Source organism: Equus caballus, chromosome 15, assembly GCF_041296265.1.
Source record: "Equus caballus isolate H_3958 breed thoroughbred chromosome 15, TB-T2T, whole genome shotgun sequence".
NCBI classification, from domain to species: domain Eukaryota; kingdom Metazoa; phylum Chordata; class Mammalia; order Perissodactyla; family Equidae; genus Equus; species Equus caballus.
This window is the reverse complement of record NC_091698.1, coordinates 10,280,461-10,293,074: the sequence shown is the minus strand read 5'-3', so window position 1 is coordinate 10,293,074 and position 12,614 is coordinate 10,280,461. Positions and strand designations below refer to the sequence as shown.

Sequence of the window (12,614 nt, the reverse complement as noted above, 5' to 3'; positions counted from 1 at the left end):
AATTAGGAGAATGATATGTGTATGAGGGCTCTGAAAAGCTCCAATGTATTGGTGAGGATCTAGAAGGCCACAAGTGTGCAGGGCTCTGTGCATGCCCAGGAAAGACTAAAGAAAGTCTCAGTCTCTCACCTCTAGCTGAAAGTGTGGCTTCCTATCTGGAAAATTGATTCATGTAACTGGCCATATTAATAGAATAAAGGAAAAATGCCACTTGACCATGATACAGACATACAAAAGAGAATTTCACAAAATACAACATCCTTAATATTTAAAAAAGAAAAACAAATAACACTCAACGCATTAGGAACAGAAAGGAACTTTATCAATCTAATAAGTAAAATCCTTGAAAACCGACAGGTAATATCACAGTCGGTGGTGAAAGACTGACAATTTCCCCCTAAGACCAGGGACAAAACAATGTTCTCGGCCCTCGTTTCATGTGTTATTCACCTTGAACTAGAGGTTCTAATGAGGGCACTTAGGCAACACAAATTTTTAAAAGGCATCTAAATTCGAAAGGAATATGTAAAATTATTTCCTTTTGCAGATGACTTGATAATTTATAGAGAAAACCCTAAGAAATGCAAACACATAGTATATAAATCAGATCTAAAATAACAAGAGAGAGTCTCCCTTTGGAGGTTTGAGGAAGGTGTCCCCCAACCAGAACTTGGGCTGATTGTTAAAGAGGAAATAAAATAGAACAGTATAAGTAATGATCATTGTAATTCTAAGCTCTGCATGAACACTTACCACTGACAAAAAGGCTGTCCCTGACCAGGTGGTAGAGGTCCCTTGGGGTGACATGGTGGGTAAGCTGTTTCAGCTCCCAGGAATGCTGCTCTTGGTCACACGTGGCCTCTGTCATGAGCCATGGAGTGAGCGTGGTAGGTGCAGACAGAATCCACACCAGTGGCTGCCCCATCCTTCTGAGGCCCAGGGAGAGGGGGACTCTAGAGAGATGTCCTGAAACCTCTGATAATGGTGGCCAGAGTGAGGGAGGAGCAAATTGGCAGTCAGTGTGAAAATTGAAAAATGGGGTGGTCACCAAAAGTGGTCATGACTGGCAAATTCTATGAAAAGGAAATTACCTGAGGGAAATCAGTCCAAAATCCATGTACAAGGGGCCCAGGCTACTCTTCTTGAACAAGGATCAAAGCTGTGGAGAAAGGAGGAGGAGGAGGATGAGCAGGAGAGACAGTACTTGGGGAGTGGCTGGCTGGGGCTCATCTTACCAGGAGCTGCGGGCACCAGGGTCTCATCAGGTGCTGCAGGACTCTCCCAGTGGAGTTGAACGTGCCTGAGCCCTTGCTCATGTCTGTTGAATACTGGAGGTTGGAGATGCTGAAGTTGAGGGTGAGGGTCTTCAGGTCGTGCCTCAGCTGCAGTAAGGGGGGGGGGCAGATATGGCCATCACTGAGAGCTGGCCTGCGGCCAGATCAGAGGCCCACATTCATTATAATCATTTATCCTCTCTCCCAGTGGTCCCACCACCCACTGATGTGGTCATCCATGTTGAAGCCAGCATTTCTGCTCAGATCCTTCTGCCTCACTTCCTAGTAACACCAATTCCACTCGCAGAATGGTCCTCATTACATTTCTTCTCTCCATCCATGTCCCAGCCCTGTCTTGTCTTTTCTCACCAGAAACAACACCTTAACAGACTCATTGGATGCTCTGTCTAAAGGATGCTCTCTGCCTTGAACATTAGAAAAAAATTTTGAAATGAAAATCTCACTAGGAGCACTCCTGCTCTAGTAACACCCATGCTCTCTAAGGTCTTCAGAATTAAGTTCACGTTTCTTGACCTGGAACTCAAGGCCCTTCCAAATCTGGCTCCTGCTGACTCTTCAGCCTCATTGATTCATTCACTCTGAGTTTGGCTTTGTGCTTCAGGCAAACCAAATTCCTATCAATTCTTCCATACACTATGCTGTTTTTGGATACTGGGCCTTTCCTCATGGAATTCCCTCTGCCAGGAACACTTACCATACCTTATTTTCCTCGGTAACTCTTACTCATTATTAAAGATCCAAATTAGGCAAAACTTTCTGCAGAAAGTCCATCCCCGTCAAATGTTGCCAGGTGCCTCTCCTCAAAGCATCCCCCCTTATGCTATATTTGTTTCTTAATTTGACAAGACTAGGGGCTCAAGGACTGGCATCAGATTGAATTATTGGTATAATCTTTGTGATCAGTATGACGGCCCTAAAACCAGAATTCCATACCTTGGCTTCCCAGCTCCCGATTAATAATTGACTGGTGGATGTGTGGGGCTAGAGGGCTTCTCTTAGGAAGGAAGAGGGGCCCCATATACTTGTGGTGGCTTGTGGTGGGTCTGGTCATGAGGAAGTAGGCAGGAACATGGTGCCTGGTTCAGAAGCTGTGGAAACAACTGTCATCAAAGGTGGGGGGCCAGAGCTCCACACAGAGTGAAGAAGCCCCCCAGGCTCCTCTGTGTTCCACTAGTGGCTGTTCCAGGACAATCATTCACAGGTGAGCCATAAACGTGAGTGACATAAGGAGTGATTGTGTGAGTAGAGGGAAGAGCAAGACTGTGAATGAGATGAACCTAAGAGAGTGAGTGTGGTTGAAGAGAGAGACGGAAAAAAGAAATAGGTAGAGGCACAGACAGAAAGGATACTTGGATGGACAGAGGAAGAGTGGACAAATGGAGGGTCAAAGGGAAAGCAGGAAGAATAAAGACAAGGAAGAGAAGTTGGAGCTATGGGAGGAAAGAGTATGGAAGGAGAGGAGAAGGATAAACAGGTGAACATGCAGAAGGACAGTTGGATACATTGATATCTGGACAGACGTTTGGATGGCTAGATGGAAGGAAGGAAGGAAAGAACGGATGGAGGGAGCGAGAAAGGGAGGAAGGAAGGAAGGGAAGAAGGAAGGAGTCTGAGAGGAGGGAGAACTGGGAAAATAACATGCCCAAGTTCAGAGGGTGCTTTAACTGTTGGTTAAGCCTGAGAATACATGACCCCTAACTCCCAGGCTTGTGTCCACCTGTCCCAATGCTGCCTGTTATTACTCATAGAGATAAGCATATGGATATAGAAGAAACTTTGACCCCTACCCTCACAACACACAAAACTCAATTCCTGGACACTTTCACCTAAAGGTGAAAGGTAAAATAATAAAGCATCGAGAAGACAACATAAGAAAACATCTTCAGGACGACAGGGTAGCAAAAACTTCTTAAAGAAGACCCCCACAAACATACACACACAAACACTCTCTCTTTAAAAAAAAAAGATTGGTAAACTGGAATTCATTAAAATTTAGAATTGCAGTTTGTGAAAAGACACATTACAAGAGGGAATTGGCAAGTTGCAGGATGGGAAGAGACGTTTCCAATTCTAGTAGTCAAAACAGGATTCACATGCAGAATACATACAAACTTCATCATCACAATAAGAAAAAAGGGAAACAACCCAATTTGTTAAAAATGGGCAAAAGACTTGAATAGGCACATCACAACACAGCATGTCCCAATGTCTAACAAGCATATGTAAGTCTAACAAGCATATGTAAATGTGCTCAACACTAGTTATCAGGGAAAGGGCAATACAACCACACTGAGATCTCATACACAACCACAGAAGGGTTAAAACCAGGTATTAAAAGTTGAACTATGGCAGCAATAGGAGGTAAGGCTGCAGAGCAAGTGGAATTTTCACACATTGCTGGTAAGACTATGAATTTGTACAACCACTTTGGAAAACTGCTTGGCAGGATCTATCTAGTGAAGCAGAAATATACATACAAGGTGACCAGCAATTGTACTCTTAGATATGCAGTCAACTAAAATGCAAACATGTGAACCAAGAGAAAGGAGCAAGAATGATTAGAGCATCATTCTCCTTATTCCTCCATAGTAGAAAGTACTCAAATATCGATCTACAATAGAATGGATAAATCAATTCAGGTATCTACTTCATGGTGGTTTTAAAAATTGGCCACAAATTCTTGGAGACACATGCCATAAATATGTGAGGTTTAGGTTCCCTCCTCTTGAATCTAAGCAGGTGTTTCTCTACTTCAATCAACAGAATAGGTGTTGTTCTGTGGAAGTGGTGTTATGTGACTCCCAAGGATGTGCCACTCTCAGGAAGCTTGCTCAGGGAACCCAGCCAACAAGCTGTGAAGAGCTAAGGCCTCACGGAGAATCTCCTCATGGAGAATCTGCAACCAGGGCACAGCCACCTTCATAGCAACTGCTATGCTGGCGATCAGGTGATAAGACTTAGTTCCCAAACAGAAGACGAACCATATGCACTGAGAAAATAGACCACCAACACAAGCCCTGACACACACCATGTCCATTTATACTTGGTATCTCAAGACCAGGGGCCAGGATGAGGAGGCAGGAGTTCATCCCCAAATTCTTGTGATTTTATCCAACACCAGACAGACTATGCTCACCATGCATTTCCTAAACCTCCTCCCTTCCTCAAAGGAATCTCTGCTTCTAGATACCGACATTAAGTTTCCTCTGGTCATATATGATCACCAACCCCAGTACAGCCTTTGTATCAGCAATATCTGAACACTATTTGATCAAGTCACTTGGGACCCAAAAGTAGCAAAGAAGGAGAACAACTTTCAAGTAGAAGTTTCCATCTCCATTGAAATTGCACTTGAGATGTACCATTGGAAAAATAAAACAGCCACTTTTCAAAACAAGAAATGTAGGTGTCCTTGTGAACGATCCCAGAGGATTTTGGTCTTCAAGACATCCCAGCCAAGGTACCATTCATGTGAGTGAAAGAGCCTCTAAATGATTCTAGACCCTAACCATAAGAGAACAGGGAAATGTCTCCCTAATAAATTTCTAACCCACGGAATCTGACTAATAAAATGGTTACTGTTTCACTCCACTAATTTGGAGTTCCATGTTACACAGTTATCAATAACCAAAACTAATGTGTTATGCAATAATAAATAATCATATCTACAGAGCTATATAAAAGCCAACAAATTACCTGCAACAACATGGATTAATCTCAGACAGGATGTTTAATAAAAGGAGCCTGGTAGAAAGGAGTACATAGAGTATAATTCTATTTACATTAATTCAAAAACTGGAAAAACTAAGCTACAGAGATAGAAGTCAGAGTAGTGATTACCTTGGGTGGGAGTAATTTCTGCAAAGGGGCATGATAGAGGCTTCTGGAGAGCCAGAATAGTGAATGCCTTGATCTAGGGGGTGGCTATTATAGTGTATTTACATTGTTAAAGAAAGTCATTGAGCTAGATACTAAAGATTTGTGTGCTTTTCCCAGAAAGTATGCTATAATTCAAAACGATGTTTTGTCAGTAAAACGTGGTTAACTCAATATATGCGAGATTATGAAGGACAAATAAAAGATGACTGCAAGTTTTCAGGCACGATGGACTAGGTAGTGCCATTAAATGAAGAGCTGAACCATGGAGCAAATCAAAACAGGAGCAGAGGCAGAGATCATGTCCTTTTCATTATGTATTCAGGTGTCTACCATATCCTGAATACACAGTCAGTCCACCTTCCAAGATACTCCTCTCCTTTTCATAACACACTATGGCCCACCCCTTCTTGGTGTCTTCTGTTGCCTCCTTTCTCCCAGCTGCCTCTTAACATTGGGATTCCTCAGGCTTCCATCCTCAGTCCTCCTTTAATGCATGCATGCATGCGTGCATGTACACACACACGTTTCTCCTGTATTTTTGATCTCAGTTGATGGCATAATCATCTACTAGTTTTTTTAAGCTAGAAGCCTTAGAGTCAACCAAAATTAGGATTGTAGTAACCCAATCAAAAGAAACCTAACAGGATAAACATAACTTCCCAGGGTTAGCCCCAAAACTAATGCATAAAAACAGGATGAATGTATAGTTAGACAGATCTAATGGTTTTCTTTTTTCTTTAACTCAATGTATGATGTAGTCATCACTGTATGATGTGGTCATCAAAAGGATAGAGTTGATAATCATATACAGTATGTACAAGAAGAAAGGGAATATTCTTACCTATACTGATAGCAGAAAAGTGCTCTAATATGAGACATGGGAATCTATCTTTTGCTAATCAAGCCATGCCTAGAGTAGTGCATTCCCTTCCAAATCCTACTGTTTAAAAATGAATTGAAACAAAAGAAACTACCAATGTGGTGACCTGACATGAAACCATGTTTTTTAAGGGATGGCTGATGAACTGGAGATGCTTCAACTCAAAAAGTCTGAGAATACTTGACCATCTTCCCATTTTTCTAAGGATGTTCCATGGAACTGGGATCCAGACTCTACTTGTGTCTCCAAAAGACAGGATGGGTAGGAGAAGTAAGAAAGTACACTTCCACTCAATGCAAGAAAGAACTTACTAACTAAGAAACAATAGTGTATGAAAAACAGGATAGGCTGGAGGAAAGGGATGGAACTTACTTAGGCTAGTGGAGAAAAGAGGCTGTGAGAAAATAGAGAATCTCATCTATGAGATCTTTTGTGCAAATGTAACTGTAACGACTAAACAAAAAATCAGAGCAGAGCCACAATTCATAAATAAAAAGAAAATCTGCAAAACCACCAAAGAAAACCTCCAAAGTGAAATGGCAATCAGACATACAAGGGAATGAAAACAGTGGAAACATAGAACAGCTGGAAAACAAGAGATAAAATGAAAGCATTAAGCTTTCAAATATCAATAATAACTCTAAATGTCAATGGATGGAATTCTCCGATCAAAAGACACAGAGCAGCTTAGTGGATTAAAAAAGAAGACCCAACAATATGCTGCCTCCAGGAAACACATCTCAGCTCTAAAGACAAACACAGGCTTAGCGAAAAGGAATAGAAGACAATACTCCAAGCAAACAGCAAATAAAAGGAAGCAAGTGTTGCCATACTTATATCAGACAAAGCAGACTTCAAGATAAAAAAGACAAGGAGAGACAAAGAGGGGCAGGAGACAATGATAAAAGGGATTTTCTGCCAAGAGGACATAACACATTAATATATATGCACTTAACACCGAGACGCCAAAGTACATAAAGCAATGATGAACAGACCTTAAGGGAGAAATTCACAGCAACACAATCATAGTAGGGGACATCAACACCCCACTTACGTCAATAGATAGACCATCCAGACAGAAGGTCGACAAGGAAATAGTGGATTTCAATGAAACACTTGAGCAGATGGGCTTAATAGATATATATAGAGAGAACATCCCATCCTCAAACAGCAGAATACACATTCTTCTCAAGTACACATGGAACATTATCAAAGATAGAGTATATGCTTGGACAAAGGGCAAGCCTCAGTAAATTTAAGGAGATTGAAATCATGCTAACCATCTTTTCCAATCACAGTACTATGAAGCTGGACATCAACCATACGAACAAAAGTGAGAAAGTCAGAAATATCTGGAGACTAAACAATATGCTATTTAACAACTATTGGATCACTGAATAAGTCAAAGGGGAAATTACAAAATGATTAGAGGCAAACAAAAATGAAAATACAACATACTAACTCTTATGGGATGCAATAAATGCAGTCATAAGAGGGAAATTCATACCAGTACAGGCCCACCACAACAAACAAGAAAAATCTCAAATAAGTAATCTAAAATGCACCTAACAGAGCTAGAAAAAGAAGAATAGATGAAGGTCAAAGTCAGAAAAAGTAGGGAAATAATAAAAATCAGAGCAGAAAAAATGAAATAGAGACCAAAAAAAAAGGATAGAAATGATGACTGAAACTAAGAGATGGTTCTTTGAGAAGATAAACAAAATTGACAAACTCTTAGCCAGACACACCAAACAAAAAGAGAGAAGGCCAAATAAATAAAATATGAAATTAAAGAGGGGAAACTACAACAGATATTGTAGAAATACAAAGGATTATAAGAGGATACTATGAAAAACTATATGCCCACAAGTTCGATAATGTAAAAGAAATGGATGAATTCCTACACTCATACACACTCCCAAAACTGAATCAAGAAGAAATAGGGTATCTGAGTAGACCGATCACAAGTACAGAGGTTGAAGCAGTAATTGAAAACTTCCCACAAAACAGGAGTCCAGGGCCAGATGACTTCTCTGGAGAATTCTACCAAACATTCAAAGAAGGTTCGTATCTCTCCCTCTCAAACTATTGAAAAAAATTGAAGAAGATGGAATGCTTCCTAACACATTCTATGAGGCCAAAATCGCCCTGATACCAAAAGCAGACAATGGCAACACAAAGAAGGAGAACTACAGGCCAATATTGCTAATGAACATAAATGCAAAAATCCTCAACAAAATATTGGCAAACCCAATACAGCAATAAATAACAAGGATCGTACACCATGATCAAGTGGGATTTATTCCAGGGCTTCTAGGATGGTTCAACATCTCCAAATCAATCAATGTAATACACCACATTAACAAAATGAGGAATAAGAATCACATGATCATTGCAATAAATTCACAGAAAGCATTTGACAAGATCCAACATCCATTTATGATAAAAATCTATCAATAAAATGAGTATAGAAGGAAAGTACAACATAATAAAGGCCATATATGATAAACCCACAGCCAACATAATCTTTAATGGTGAAAAACTGAAAGCCATCGCTCTGAGAACAGGAACAAGACAAGGTGCCACTCTTGCCACTCTTATTCAACATACTACCAGAAGTATTGGCCAGAGCAATTAGGCAAGAAAAATAAATAAAAAGAATCCAGATTGGAAAGGAAAAGTGAAACTTTTGTTATTTGCAGATTATATTATCCTATGTATAGAAAACCCTAAAATATCCACCAGAAAACTATTATAAATAACTACAGCAAAGTTGCAAGGTACAAAATCAATTTTAAAAAATCAGTTGCATTCCTATACATTAACAGTGAACTAGCAGAAAGAGAAATCAAGAATACAATCCCATTTACAATTACAACAAAAAGAATAAAAGACCTATGAATAAACTTAATCAAAGAGGTAAAAGACCTGTACAGTGAAAACTATAAGACATTATTGGAAGAAATTATAGAAGATATAAAGAAATGGAAAGATATGCCATGTTCATGGGTCAAAAGAATAAACATAGTTAAAAGTCCATACTACCTAAAGCAACCTACAGATTCAATGCAATCCTAATCAAAATCCCATTGACATTCTTCACAGAAATAGTACAAAAAATCCAAAAATTTATAGGGAACAACAGAAGACTCCAAATAGCCAAAGTAATCCTGAGAAAAAAGAAAATAGCTGGAGGCATCACAACCCCTGACTTCAAAACATACTACAAAGCTGTAGTATTCAAAACAAACAAACAGATCAATGGATAAGAATGGGAAACCCAGAAATAAAATCACACATCTATGGACAGTTAATCTTTGACAAATGAGCCAAGAACATACAATGGAGAAAGGAAAGTCTCTTCAATAAATGGTTTTGGGAAAACTGGACAGCTACATGCAAAAGAATGAAAGTAGACCATTATCTTGCACCATACACAAAAATTAATTCTAAATGTATTAAAGGTTTGAATGTAAGACCTGAAACCATAATACTCCTAGAATAAAGTATAGGCAATACAGTCTTTGACATTTGTCTTAGACTCATCTTTTCAAATACCATGTCTACTCAGCCAAGGGAAACAAAAGAAGAGGTTAACAAATGGGACTACATCAGACTAAAACGCTTCTTCAAAGCAAAGAAAATCAGGAACAAAATGGAAAGACAACCCATCAACTGAGAGAAAATATTTGCAAATAATTTATCAGACAAGGGGTTGATCTCCAAAATATATAAAGAAGTCATGCAACTCAACAAAAGAAACCCCAACCAACCCAATCAAAAAATGGAGAGAGGATATGAACAGACATTTTTTCAAGGAAGATAGATAGATGGCCAACAGCCACATGAAATGATGCTCAACATCACTAATTATTAGGGAAATGCAAATCAAAACTACAATGAGATATCACATTCCACTGATCAGAGTGGCTAAAATTACCAAGGTAAAAAACAGCAAATGTTGTAGAGCATGTGGAGAAAGGGGAATGTTGCATACACTGCTGGTGGGAATGCAAACTGGTGCAGCTACTATGGAAAACAGTATGGAGATTTCTCAAAAAATTAAAAATAGAAATAGCATATGATCCATCTATCCTACTACTGGGTATTTATCCAAAGAACTGGAAATCAAAGATCCAAAGAGACTTATACACTACTATATTCATTGAAGCATTATTCACAATAGCTAAGGTGTGAAAGCAACCCAACTTCCCATCTATAGATGAATGGATAAAGAAAATGTGGTGTATATATATACACTGGTATACTACTCAGCCATAAAAAAGACAAAATCATCCTATTTGCAACAACATTGATGGAATTTGAGGGTATGATGTTAAGGGAAATAAGCCAGACAAAGACAAACACTGCATGATTTCACGAGTATGTAGAAGATAAGAAATACATGGATAAAGAGAATAGATTAGTGGTTACCAGAGTGGAAGGGGGTTGGGGGGTGGACGAAAGGGATAAAGGGGCACATATGTGTGGTGATGGAGAAAAACTGGACTACTGGGCGTGAGTATGATGGAGAGTATTCAGGAATTGATAAACAAGGTACACCTGAAATTGCACAGTGTTACAAATCACTATAATCCCAATAAAATTACCTGGAAAAAAATTGGCTACACTGTTTCTGTCATAAATTACCTTTCTCCAACATGTGACTGGTACGTGCTAAAATCTTATTTAATCTTTCAAATAAATGTTTACACTCAAAAATTTACCTCCCAGAAGACAACAAACTGAGTTTTACCTGCTAAGCACAACTGATTTATTATTCACCTCTACTTCTCCCTAACAAATGATCCTTTTACATCTTAATCTTTAAGTTGTTGGTGTTTGATTTCATTTTTTCTAATGCGTGAACATAGTTGTTTTTACCATTATTATACGACCATACCCAATGGTAGTTTTTCAAATCATAATTCATTTGGTCTGATTGTCATCAAAAGTTAATCACCCATAAGCTATACCAGGCACTGGGGTTTTAGTGAAAGAAAGCAATATTGCTTTTTTTTGGTGTCTGATTCCAGTGAGGAAACATCTCATTACATAAAAATACAAACAAATAGAGAGTCCAGAAAGTAACTTGTCTTAAAATAAATTAGAAGAGAGAAATCTGTAATACTTATCTCTTTCTCCAAATATTAGATGGAAAGATAAGACGTGGTATTAAAAATCAGAAGGTGTCTTAACACTTGAGACACTTTATCTTTTTTCATACTAAACTACCTACTTGTTTGGTATCTCCAAAATAACTTAGTAAAGTTTGCACTAGCTGGTTTGTGTTGATTGAACTAGATAAATAGACTCTTCCCTTTATGTGATGAAATTATAATTTTGCAATTTTCTTTTTTAATTTGTTTTTTCTTAATGTACAAGTCTTATAAGGAATTTATAAGACAAGAGAATATTCTTATAAGGAAATTTTAATTATGGAGTTTAAACCACAGTCACGTACTGGAAGTAAACAAACATAGATAAGACCACTTGATTCTTAGTTAGAAATGAAGACCGCTTCTGCAAATTTTAGAAAAGTTATTTCTGAATAAACCCAGGTGTTCTTTAAAACAAACGAACACATAAATATGGCTGACACATTTTTGAAAAGTTTTTACTATAAAATTTTTGGAGTGAGTCTAATCTCAAACCACCTCAGATGTAAGATATGACAAATCCCTATTGGAAAATTTACAAGTGAAAAATATAATGGAATTACAAATAAAACATTAACTAGAAATGAAAGACTCATAAGATAGGTGGGTTACTTACTTTATATTATGCTGCCAATTGTTTTAAAAAAAGAAAATATGCATCTCTTAAAAATTGAAAATAATTGTTTTAGTTGCGGGATTACAAATTATAATTTACTTTCAAAATCATATTACGCCTTAAAAATGTTATCCAAGTGTTATTTATAAAACCTTTGGGAAACGTTGAAGTAAACTTAGTTATATCATTGAATTCTAAATCTACTTCCTAAAGTTAAACATTCATATTTGCATGTACTTAAATTATTACAGATACTCATATATTTATATTTATATTTATAGCTCTATCTACCTATCTATCTCTCATCACCTCTCTATAACTATACTACTCTAAGTAAAATGGTACATGTGTGTTTATTGTTTGGTATAAAAATGCGAAAGGGATTGAAAAAAAATAAGGATGCTAGAACAAAAAGTAAGATTAATTGATTTATTTTGTATTCCTCAATTTGCTCAGTGCCACAACACAAAACTGCTAGTCATAGTGTGGTTAGACAGCATTTGATTCATAAGAAGTAACATCATTTTCTACATTGGCAAGGGAGCAGACTAATATTCAAGTGAGAGTAAATTATATTTCTTATAAATTATGAGTAAACAAGCTATATAAACGTTAAGGTAAAAACTATTTTCTATACATATTGAGAAATCTTAGCAAAGGCTGATAGCTAAATTATTAATATAGGTGACAAATAAATATGGGTGAGCAATATTTAATAAATACAGTGATATTTAATATTACTACATTTGTGACAAATTTGTTTTAAATATCAGTCACTGATTATT

At 37.7% G+C, this 12,614-nt stretch overlaps 1 long non-coding RNA gene across 2 annotated transcripts in view; it reads right to left on the bottom strand.

The window, feature by feature from the left end:
* Positions 1-1,248: 1,248 nt before the first annotated feature.
* The window catches only part of LOC138917723 (uncharacterized), a 49,709-nt gene continuing 38,343 nt past the window's right edge, over positions 1,249-12,614 (bottom strand). For both annotated transcript variants that reach the window (XR_011426174.1, XR_011426175.1), the window contains one exon: positions 1,249-1,382. This is a non-coding gene — a long non-coding RNA (uncharacterized lncRNA). The remainder of the gene's footprint in view (positions 1,383-12,614) is intronic.